Raw genomic sequence first — 12,677 nt, forward strand, 5'->3', positions numbered from 1 at the left:
TAGAGTCAAGAGAATTTGAGAACGGTTTAGATGTGGGATATAAGAAAAAGAGTTATGGAGAATGACTCCAAGGTTTTTATCCTGAACAAAGGGGAGAATGAAATTGTCATTCACTGAGATCATAGATAATTTTCTCTATCTGCAAGTTTTCTTCTTAACATATATTGCATTATTTGTTTCAGAGGTACAGATCTGTGATTGAACAGTCTTGCACAATTCACAGCGCTCACCATAGCACATACCCTCCCCACTATCACCCAGCCACGCCATCCCTCCCACCCCCCCACCACTCCAGCAACCCTCAGTTTGTTTCGTGAGATTAAGAATTCCTCATATCAGTGAGGTCATATGATACATGTCTTTCTCTGATTGACTTCACTCAGCATAACACCCTCCAGTTCCATCCAAGTCATTGCAAATGGCAAGATCTCATTCCTTTTGACGGCTGCATAATATTCCATTGTGTATATATACCACATCTTCTTTATCCATTCATCTGTCGATGGACATCTTGGCTCTTTCCACAGTTTGGCTATTGTGGATGATCCACTCTATTTTTTGATGGAGGGAGCCACTTGCCCAGTGAATTCCCACCACGCTAACCAATCAGATTTGAGTCAAGGTGTGTTATGGATAAAATCTTCTAAATAAATAAATAAATAAATAAATAAAATAAATAAAGTTATCTCTTTTGGTGTCTTAGCAACCCATTGCTCTGAGAGCTAAGCTTGGCGCCTAACTGCTATTTAGAACAGGGGTCAGCAAGCTACAATCCGAAGGCCAACTTTGGCCTACACCCTGTTTTTGTATAGCCTGAGAGCTAAGATTGGTTTTTACATTTTAAAAAGATTGTAAACAAAAACAACCAAGAGAAGAACTTGTGACAGAGGCTGGCCTGGAGAGCTGAAAATACTTATTATCTGGCCCTTTGTAGAAAACGTTTGTTGATCCTAATTTAAAATATTATTCCTCTGAAAAGGTGTTTTGAGTTTCAGAAAGGTTTTTTATAAATTAAATTTTTGGGTTATCACATGCTTCTAAATCAGGGACTATCTGTGTTTTTGAAAGGATCTAGTCATAGAGCCATGTGGAAAAACTTAAAAATGACATAAATACTAAATATGTTTTAAAATATCCTATTCATTTGTGTAAAATGAGGTTATACAAATTGATGTTCACACACATGTAGAAAATTTCTGGAAGGATAAATAATATGGTTAACAATGGTTGCCTCTGGGGGTTTGTCTCGGGGGGCTCACTGAGGAAGGGAAATTTATTCTCTTCAGTATGTTGTGAATTTTTTCTAATCATGAACACATTTTTATATGTGGAGCATAAGGAGAGTAAAAGATCGTAACTTAAGTTAGATTGATATATTTAAATACATAACTATATGTCCTCTCCTCCCCCCGCCACCCCAAATCTGATAAATAGAGTTAGAGACATTTTTACTTTTTTCCGGAGCATCACATGTGGATCACAAAACCAGAAACCACCCAGGTCACACATCAGCTATAGAGCTGAGCCAGTTTGAGGAAGGTAAACTGGCTGAGCCTGGACGGCTTGTCCCCGAGGGTGCACTGGTGTTTTCTGTTCTTCCAGAGAGAGGGTTTTGGATAAGACATAGTCCCTCCAGGCCGAAAACAGGCACCTACTCAGATGGTGTTGCTGGCACAGGGCTGAGCCATGGAGAGCACCTTAGCCCTGTATTCACCATGCCTGCGCATTTCATCCAATCTGGACTAAGGGATGGGTCTCTGCTTGTAGGATCCGTTCACTCATCAGCTCCACCCACTGAATCCTCTGTCTACTTGCATTATTTAGTAAGCTCACAGACTATGTGACTGGTGGGGATTGCTGTTCCTGCATCTCCAGAGCTGGCCCTTACCCCCCAGAGGAATGGAAGCTCAGTCAGCAAGAAAGGAGAAGCTTGGAGCTGGGGATCAGCTGTGCCCACGGGGTAAGGGGGCTGTGCTGAGATGGAGGTGGGGCAGACTTGGAGGAAGGGTAGGTTGGCATGTTGGCAGGTGGCAGAGCAGAGCCTATGTAGTGGGTGGAGTGGGGCTATCAAATGATTTGGAGGCTCAGGTTCTTATCTAGGTTGGGGGAGGAGTTGAGGTCTGAGAGAACCGGCAGAGCCAAGGAAGACCGAGTCCCAGAGGGGTTAGGCAGGTTATCTAGGGACCCCCTCATGTCAGAACTGGAGATTTTTCTTTCTTAATTCTTTGCCTAATATCCTATCTTGGCCAAGATAAAATGTCACATTCAAAGATACCTTTCATATATAGTCAGCATGAGTATAGAGTGTTTGCAAATGACTATAAGGGGAAAACTATTGGCATAAAATTAGGGAAGCCAAGCACAAAATGTCCACTGGTTCATAAGGTGGGAGAAGCTTTGTCATCAGAGCTTGCCCTCTCCTTCTCTTGAGAATCCTTCTACTACCACATGAACAAGCCTGGGTTAGCCTACTGGATAATTAGAGATAAATGGCTGAGTCTCAGCTGACATTGAACCAGTCATCATGCATACAAATGAAGGTATCCTACATCATCTAGCTCTGAGTGTTCCTAGACCAGAAAAACTGCCCAGCCAATACATAGAAACATAAGGGGGAAAAATGTTATTTCAAGCACTAATTTTAGAGTGATTTGTTACAAAGCAAAAGCTAGCTTTTAGTATTTAGCTACCACACTCTTGAGGGGAGCAGTAGAAATCTGGTTTAACTAATGGGGAGGGTTTAACGTGAAAAAAAAAATCCTTAAATGATGAAGTGGTCTTTAGGGTAGGATAGATTTTTTTTTTAAGATTTTATTTATTTATTCATGAGAGACAGAGAGAGAGAGAAGCAGAGGGAGAAGCAGGCTCCCAAGGAGTAGGGAGCCCGATGCGGGACTCAATCCCAGGACCCTGGGATCATGACCTGAGCTGAAGGCAGACGCTTAACCATCTGAGCCACCCAGGCGCCCAGGGTAGGATAGATTTTTGTGATAAAAAGTAATGGAAGAATAAATAATAGCTAATGTTTGTCAAGCTCTATGGGTCAGGTATGGAGCTTTACATGGTTAACTCATTATAAGGAAAGATGATATTTCCATTGTACATATGAGCAAACTGAGGCTCAGGGACATTCAGTTACTTTATAGCTAGGAAGGGACATAAATCCCTTAGGATATAAATCCAGAGTCTGTCAAACTTCAGAACCAACATTCTTAAATACTAACTTCAAAGTTTCTAGCTAGGAGAATCTACAAATGGCGGTTCCATTAAAAAAAAAGAAGAAAAAGCCAGAAAACCAGACTAAAATGAGTTCATCACCTCTTTCTCTCAAATCACATCTCTGATTTCTGGATAAACATAGCATGAATCCATGCATTTGTTTCTGCTACCTGCTAAAATCCTGATAAATGACAGCAAAAAGGAGCAAATCAAACCCAAAGTAAGCAGGAGGAGGAAAATAATAAAGATCAAAGCAGAAATCAATGAAATAGAAAACAAAAAAGAGAGGAAATCACTAAAACCAAAAGCTGGTTCTTTCCGATCAATAAAATTGATAAACTTCTGGCCAGACTGATTAGAAAAAGACCCCAATTAAAGTATCAGGAATGAGAGATGACACCTCTATAGATTCTACAGATGGTTCAAGGGAATATTATAAACAACTATGCCAATACATTTTAAAACTTAGATGAAATGAATGAATAAAAAAATATGAAAGATACCAATTATCAAAATCTAGTTAAATAACCTGAATAGCCCTTGTATCAAATTCAAATTGTATTTAAAAACCTTCTCACACAGAAAACTTCAGATGCAGATGGCTGCACTGGGGAATTCTATCAACTGTTTCTTCTAGGAAGAAAAAAAAATTCTGAACAAACTCTTTGAAAATATGAAAAGGAATACTTTTCAACTCATTTTGTGATCCTAAAATTACCTTGATACCTAAACCAAACAAAACTATTACAGGAAAGAATACTACAGACCAATATCTCTTGTGTGTGTATAGTTGCAAAAGTTTTAAACAGAATTTTAAGAAATGTAATACAACAAAATATTAAGGGATAATACATCATGACCGAGTCAGATTTATCCCAGGAATATGTGGTTGGTTTAACATTTTAAAAAAATCAATGTAAGTCATCATATTTATAAACTAAGAAAGAAAAAAACTGGGGCCCCTGTGTGGCTCAGTCAGTTAATCGTCTGCCCTTGGCTCAGGTCATGATCCCAGAGTCCTGGAATCCAGCCCCTCTTCAGGTACCCCACTCAGTGGGGAGTCTGCTTCTCCTTCTTCCTCTCCCTCTGCCCCTCTCCCCACTTGTGCACACTCTGTCTCTTTCACAAATAAATAAATAAAATCTTAAAAACATTTCAGTAGATGCAGAAAAAGCGCTTGACCAAATCTAATATCCATTCCTGGTTTAAAAGAACCCTCAAAACTAGGAATGGAAGGGAACATCCTCAGTCTGATAAAGGGCAATCTCAAAACACCTACACCCAGAATCATACTTAATGGTGAAAGACTGAATGCTTTCCACCCTGAGATCAAGAACAAGACAAGGATGTCTACACACACTACTTCTGTTCAGTATTGTACTGGAGGTACTAGCTAATGCAGTAAGGCAAGAAAAATAAAGAAAAGGCATATAGATTGAAAAGAAAGAAATAGAATTTTCCTATTTACAGATAACAGATCTATGAAGAAAATTTGAAATTGACAAAAGCCACTAGAACTAATAAGTGAGTTTAACAAAGAAATGGAATATAAGGTCAAAAAACAACAATAAAATTTATCTCTATATATTAGTAATAAACAACTGGAAGTTTAAATAATACCATTTACATAAAGTTATGAAATACATAGGAATAAAATTTATCAAAATATGTATGATGTCTGTACACAAAATTACAGGACATTGCTGAGGGAAATTGAAAAAATGGAGATATTTACAATGTTTGTGAATCAGAGGACATAGTATCATTAACATACCAACTCTCCTCAAATTGATTTATAGATTCAAGGGAATTAAGTAGGCAGGCTATCTAAGGCAAGGGGCACTTCAGTGGGAAAACCCTGATGCTGGCTCTGCATCTCTACTTCCAATATGAACCTCAATCCATCAGCAAGCTGCTCTTTAAGACTTGGCTGTTCCAGATCTTGGGCAACCAACACTTGGGGTGGAGGCAATACTTGGCCACCGGAGCCCCTTGGCCACTCAGACATTCAATTTCTTTTTTTTTTTAAGAATTTTTATTTATTTATTTGAGAGAGAGAGAGCATGAGAGAGGGGAGGGTCAGAGGGAGAAGCAGACTCCCCGCTGAGCAGGGAGCCCGATGCGGGACTCAACCCCGGGACTCCAGGATCATGACCTGAGCCAAAGGCAGTTGCTTAACCAACTGAGCCACCCAGGCACCCTCAGACATTCAATTTCTGAGCATCTCTCAGCTCACTGACTCTCAGAACATCTTCCAGTTATGATTTAGCAGCTGGAGTCTTCTTGGACTTCACTGTCTCCCTGGATTATTTGACCCTTGAGGGAATCCCTAAATTAATCTCCCAATATCCTTTTCCTGAAGTGGAAACTCCAAGGAGATACTCCCCTCTATGGGGCTCCCCTCTAGATATTCTTTCTGTTCTCTGCCTCTGGGGCACTTCTTCTCCATGGCTGGAGTCTGTGGGTACACAATTCCACTCTTATCCCTTGGGTCATGTCCTGCCATCATTTGCCTGGGAGTGACTCTGGACTGCCTCTCTTGTCCCCCATATAGTCACATTGTGCCATGATTTGTCCATGACGATGGGCAAAAGTTTGTCTCCTCTTCTCCTTGGACTGAGGGTCCTGTGTGAACCATAACCAACATCTCAGGGCCCTCTGGTTTCCTTGCTCACACTGGAAAGCCAGGCAAAGGACTATCCAGGGTAAGAACTGCATTTTTTGTGATCAGCTTGTCTCCAGACCTGTGCAATGAATGGTTTCTTTCAAAGAGCTAATAAGCAACCTTGGCTTAGCCATCCCTGAAACATGGGTGGCTGGGAGGGAAAAGTGGACTGGGAAGAAATCATGATTGGGTCTCTATCAACGTAACAATTTTATGGATTCAAGGACCTTGAGAGGTAAGTTCTACCTCGGCTGTACCCCAAACCATATAACCTGGACTTCTAGTACTTACCTAATGCCTGGATCAAGGAAGGCAATCTTCCAAGAGGTATTCAGAAAGTGTTCCTGATTCATGAAGGTGCCAAATTTCCAGTTTTCTATTAACTATAGTACTTCGAGGAAGGGGCAGTTGACAACAAGCCATGAACTACACACACCTACGAGGGCTCCTGCTGGAGTTAGGTACCCAGCCTTTTGTCCAAGTGAATCTTTAGGGTGTTTTCCAATTGTATCTGGTCTAGGTTCTCCCTTGAACCCTTTGCTGAGTCATTCCCTGAGTGGCATACAAGTCACTTTCTCTTTCCTCAGAATCAGACCCTAGGCTCCTCATGGGGTAGCTTTCTAAATACTAGATTGTTGGGGGTGGGAGGGCACTTCCTTGGGCTATGCTCCATGCTCTTTGTAGGTCATTCCCTAGCTGGCACTTTGCCAGGCCCCTCACGTGGAAACTTCCTGGATGCCTCTGTGTCATCTGGTCTAGATCTTCCCTGCTGCTTTGGCACTTATGACAGAGGATTGTGAAGATCCACGTTTGCCCTTTGGCCAAGAAGTCTCTGCTGGTTTGCTGTGAGGCTGTATCTGTGCCAGATGGGCTCAGTGCTGGATGAAGCTTTGAAGGTGGTGCTCCAGCTGCCGCCAGATCTCCTTGCTAGGAAATTCTTCATCAAGGATGGAGCCTGATACATGAGACAGAGAGTCTCCTGTACTGTTATACTGTGGACTGTTGGGAGCCAGGGAATTAAAGATTTCCTGAGATCTTTGGAACAAAAGAGGGCAAACATCACAAATGTTCCAGCTGCTTCTACAATAAGTGCCAATCCAGGGATTGAATTTCCCTTGGGTGAGAGTCTGTACTTCATCCTGGGGTCTAGGAAAGGACACTCCATGGGCCCTAACTGGGGCTGAGATAGTGGGAGAGAAATTGAAGGGGGCACCTGGGGTAAAGGTTGAGGCCAGTGGGGATTCTTCAGCCTGGATATGAACTGGACCCATTAGGGAATCCACTGAGTAAGACAAAGGAAGACACTAGTGGGGATCAACGCTGTCCAGAGACCAGGATAGTAGCCCCTAAGGGCTCTGTACAGAGAAGGGAGACCCTAGGAGAGCTGGTTCCATTTCTGCTGCAAAGAGCCTCCCGCGCCCCATCCAGTGTGTGGGGTTTGGGAACTGAGGACTGTGCATTTATCTATGTTACTCCATAAGGGTTGGGAGCCTTCAGTGTCCCATGTGTCAGCAAGAGACTAAAGTAGTTCCAGAAGATTTCACTGATGTGCTTCAATTGTTTGGGAAGTCCTCCTCCTCCTATTCTTTCTCCTCCATAATCTGGAAATTCACTCCTTTTCTGACTTGTGTATTCAAGAGCTCTTAGATACCCAGACTGAGGGAGAGGCTACCACCTCAATGCACCTGCTAGCAGAGCCCCCAGAGACAGGCCTCTGAGAGAGGGGAGGGCTCAGGCAGAGGAGATGTGGAAGACAAAGGGGACAGAGGGGCCGGCATCTTCCCCAGCCTCTCTAAACATCAGGAGATCAGCTTCTACAGTCACTCTGTCACAACTCTCCCAGCAGGGATCTTGCTGCCCTCATTAAGAAGTTAGCCCAGGTGGCCGCACAAGACAAGAGGTACAAGCTACAGCCAGGAGCAGAGTGGGGATGGGGGACCCAGCAGGCCTGGCAGGAGTCACATTCCCCTACATCACTGACTTCACGACACTTCTTTAATTTCTCATGCAGAAATTTCTTTCTTTCACATTCCCTCCCTATAAGTTTGCCCTCGCATGTCAAGTTCGGCTGCAGTGGGGCCCTGGAATCACATAGGCCGTGCTAGGAATAGAGGTACAGGAAACAAAAAGAGACATCAATATCTGCTTTTCCAAAGAGCTGGCAGGTCCCATGTCACATGAGCTCCTTTCTGGCAAGCTCTCCAACCTGGGACACCAGGAGACTCGGTCACATGTGGTGAAGGGAACAGCAAAGGGATCTTCTAGGAGGCTGAGTAAAATGGTCCTTTGGGACACTACAGACTCTGAGATCCCCAAGCATTCGTGTACAAGATCAGTCAGTGACGACAACCGACAGGCTCAAGTATGGAATAGCGCTTTTTACTTTATCCCATCAGATCCTCATAACCACGTTGTGAGGGATGCAGGCCAATCTCAACAAGGAATATGAGCCTTAGGAAAATTAAACAATTTGTCCCAAATCAGGACCCAAAAGGCGGGTCTCCAGATAGTCCTACCACTGCACCTCACACCGCCACCTAGTGGGTAACACCCACTGGCCGGCTCCATCATTTTTCATTCCCGTGGACAGGCCTAGCAGGGAACCCCAAAACATCCTAGGTTCTGACTCCTTCCTATAAGTCTCCTTGCTGAGAGCTTTGTTTTTAGAGAGGAGTGGGCTGTAGCAGCTGACATCCTCAGAGACTGTAGACCTGGGTCTCATGGAAAGGAGAGACTACGCTTAACTCTTTTTTAATTATTTATTTTTATTTAAATTCAATTAACATATATTAGTGGTTTCGGAGGTAGAGGTCAGTGATTTATCAGTCTTATATAATACCCAGTGCTCATTACATCACGTGTCCTCCTTAATGTCCATCACCCAGTTACCCCATCCCCCCCCGCCCCCCAGCAAACCTCAGTTTGTTTCCTATGATTAAGAGTCTCTTATGGTTTGTCTCCCTCTCTGATCTTGTTTTATTTTTTCCTCTCTTCCCCTGTGATAAGCTTAACTCTTGAGAGCTCTGGACTGAACAGGCAAATGCTCTCTCTCTGTTCCTCTTCTTCCCTCTGCATTGATGCTGAAAGAAAAGAAATGAATGAGGGGCTTGGACTCAGTTCTTACTCTTTCCTTGCTAGGCATTATTCATGGATAGATCATTATTCATGGATAATTTTTCTATAATGTATTAATGGAGCTCTACATTCCTTCCCTTTTACTCATTTGTAAAGTGGGTAAAAGTATTTTCTGTTTTCTTTTTCTTTGTTTTTTTTTTTTTTTTAGAAAACCTCAGAGAAGGGTTTTCTGTATAGGGTCCTCAGTTGATTTTCTTCAATTAGCAGACCTCTCCTGAGGAAGGGCACAAAATCTCAGATGGCATTTGCTCCAGAAGGTAGGATTCTCCATGAGGACAGCGCTAGGACTCTGGCAGAGTTTCGATTAGAAACTCTCAGAGGTTCAGCATTGCTGTTCAGATTAGCCCTAACACATAGGAAAGGCCAGGCCAACACACCTAGATGGGAGGGTGACTGGTGAACAAATGTTGAGAACTCTGTTCTCCAGGTTTTCTGAACTCTTGGAATAATTCAATCCATGGCCCCTAAACTGCATGACTGGGTTTTCCCCAGAACCCCTGTACAGCACCCAGACAGGTGGTCTGTGGGTATGGGATAGAAGCTCTCATCTCTATGCTAGCCCTGCCCTGCACATGAGGGTGATTCTCTCTTCTTTCCTGAGAGTTTCCATCTCACTTCTCTCTCTGGGCAAACATAATTGATTTAGAAAAGTGGGAGGAGGGAAAGGAAAAAAAAAAAAGACTCAATCCGTGCTGGGGGCTGGTTGTCAGTTTCTCTAGGATAGTGGTTTGGCGGGGGACAAAGAGTTTAAGGTGAACTCCTAGCCTCTCAGCCCAGCGGACCCCTTAACCCTCCAGCCCTTTCTAATCCCATCTCCCCCTGTGCTGTCCTCTTTTCCAGCCCCATCTTTATCATCATGTCAGATGTATACCTCCTCATGCTGTTCCCTATTCTTCCCACCCAGAATCTAGATATTAACAGTCCTTTGGAGAGCTCAGCTTGGACCCCACCAGTTCCACAGCTTTTGAAGGCCTAGGATTGTCCTGGAGATTTTTGCTCATTTCCAGGGATTCATACTGGAGTCTTCAACTCCAGCTTCTCTGCATGATCTGTTTTTGTCTTGCATCAACACAGGCATACACCTCATCCCACCCCCTTCAGTATTCCCAGAAGAATCCACTTTCATATACAAGACCTAGTGAGTAATGCAGCCTTTGCTAAAGACAGTGCAGGAGTGACCCGAGCGAAAGAGGCCCATGGCACACACCATGGCAAACAACTTCAGAATCCTCTCTGATTAATTATTTTCCTCCCAAAGTCCCTTTTGTGTTGCTGTGCCCCTAAAAGGGCTCTCAACTCTCCCTCCTCCACCCACACAGCATCCCACCCTGCTGTCCCTTTCCCCCTCTCTCCCAGGTGCCCTCCCTTGGCCCAGCATGGTCATCCTTCTCCCTGATTGGACAGAGCAATCCCCTCTCCCAAGGCCCTGCCCCAGCCTGCACACCCAAGCCCATCCCAACTTGAGGACTGGGAGAGGCCTTTAAGATATTCCAACTTTTAAAGAGAGTAGTTGGGGTTATGAAAATATATTTGGTTAATTTTGAATCATGCCTATACTTACTGCTATGAAGTTTTCTTGATTTTTCTTATCTACTTTCTATATTTTTACCAAAATCCCTATTGAAACCTTAATATTTTTGAGGTCATGTATTTCACATCACTATTCCTTTTTTCTTTTTACAGATCTTTTGAGGTAAATTATTTAAAATGTACAACTTGATGAGTTATGACACATACATATACCAGTGAAACCATCACCACAATCAAGAAGATGGGAAAATCAGCTAATTTTCTTTTGTGAAGTGATATTTTATTTTATGATTTTTAAAGATTTTATTTATTTGAGAGGGAGCCTGAGCAGAGAGAGGAGCAGAGGGACAAGCAGACTCTCCACTGAGCAAGGAGCCTGAGGTAGGGCTCGATCCCAGGACCCTGAGATCATGACCTGAGCCAAAATCAGACGCTTAACTGACTGAACCACCCAGGCGCCCCTATTTTACTTTTTTTAAGATTTTATTTCATTTTTAAAAAAGATTTTATTAGATTGAGAGAGAGAGAGAGAGAGAGAACCCAAGCAGGGGGAGAAGCAGGCTCGCTACTGAGCAGGGAGCCCGATGTGGGACTCGATCCTAGGACCCTGGGATCCTGACCTGAGCCAAAGGCAGACGCTTAACTGAATGAGCCACCCAGGTGTCCCTAAGATTTTGTTTTTAAGTAACCTCTACACCCAGTGTGGGGCTCAAACTCACAAGCCTGAGATCAAGAGCCACACACTGTTCTGACTGAGATCACCGGGTGCCCCTCAACTAATTTTCTAATAAAACAGGAAATTTTTAGGTGCCCGGGGTGGGTTGTGTGGGATGGGTGTCTTTATGATAATCACCTGTGACCAACAAAGAATAACCAGCCCCTAAAAAGGAAGTAAGCCATTGAAGGTGTTATCAATAGAGATGTTAAAAGGATTTAAGTTCCCTGGTTAGCTTTCTATAAAAGACCAACCCTAAAGGCCCTCATTGGCAACTCTGGCACAACCCTGTCTCACTCTTGAGAGCTTTTTCTGTATCTTCGCTTAATAAATAAACTTCTAATGCTTTACTCACACACACACACACAAAAACAAACAACCCACGAAACAACAATAATAAGTTCCAGTCAAGTCCAACTGGGGAAAAAAAAAAAAGTCCAACTGAAGGCTTATAATAAACTGACCAGATTCATATGAGATTGAGGAAGTGTGACCCTGCAGGCCCCAAAGGTGTGGGGATGGGATGCACAGAGTCTTACAGTAGGTCATTGGGACTGATGGTTAGTGGAGCCACTGCTGCTTCCACCACTTGGTTCCCAGGGCATCTGTCCTTCTTACTGGGGGCATACCACCATAGAGCGGTCTCTGATTTAATGAATACACTATGTCCTGAAGGATGACACTCTTCCTTTCAGGGTGTTGCCTTAGAGATGGTACCTTTTGCCTTTAGAAGGGTTTCAGCATTCTATGAGGCTTCCTCCTCCGGGTGCAATATGTGATATCAAGCAGTGCATCCCATGGCCCTGGGCTCATTCCCATTCCTCCTTTACTATGAAGTTAATCCCCTGTTCATATGCTATGCTCAGTGGGACTCCATGCCTGTAGGTCAGGCAGTCCTTATGATCAGAGGGGGGTCAAAAGTAACAGGATGAAGGTAATGGAAATCATACAGAGAAAAGAGAGGGTTTCAATGTATAATAATAGGCAAAGGGAAAGGAAAAGGATTTTGTAGAATCAGAAAGTTAATCTTATTCTGTCATCTTGGACAGAAGCTATCTACTTCCAAAGTCAGTACATTCCGGAAAAATTTCTAAGAATCCTCAGTCTGAGGTCTCCTAGTGGAATGGACGTCTTGTAGTCAGGAGAGAGTGATGTGTGTTTTTTTAGTTGGCAAGCATATATTGGAGTTTTATGCTATGTCAGGTGTTTTAACAGACCCTTTCCATTGAGGCTCAAAGGCAGTTTTCCTTGATGTCTTTTCCAGAATATAAATCTCCATATTTCAGATCATACAGAGGCTGCTTAGGTGGGTGTTTGGCAACTTATAAAAATAAAGCAAAAGCAAAAAAAAAAAAAAAGTTCATCCACCTTTCCCTCTTGCATGTCTGTTTCTCCCACCAATTTCCCCAAGGA

This window comes from Zalophus californianus, chromosome 13 (assembly GCF_009762305.2).
Source record: "Zalophus californianus isolate mZalCal1 chromosome 13, mZalCal1.pri.v2, whole genome shotgun sequence".
Classification (NCBI taxonomy): Eukaryota; Metazoa; Chordata; class Mammalia; order Carnivora; family Otariidae; genus Zalophus; species Zalophus californianus.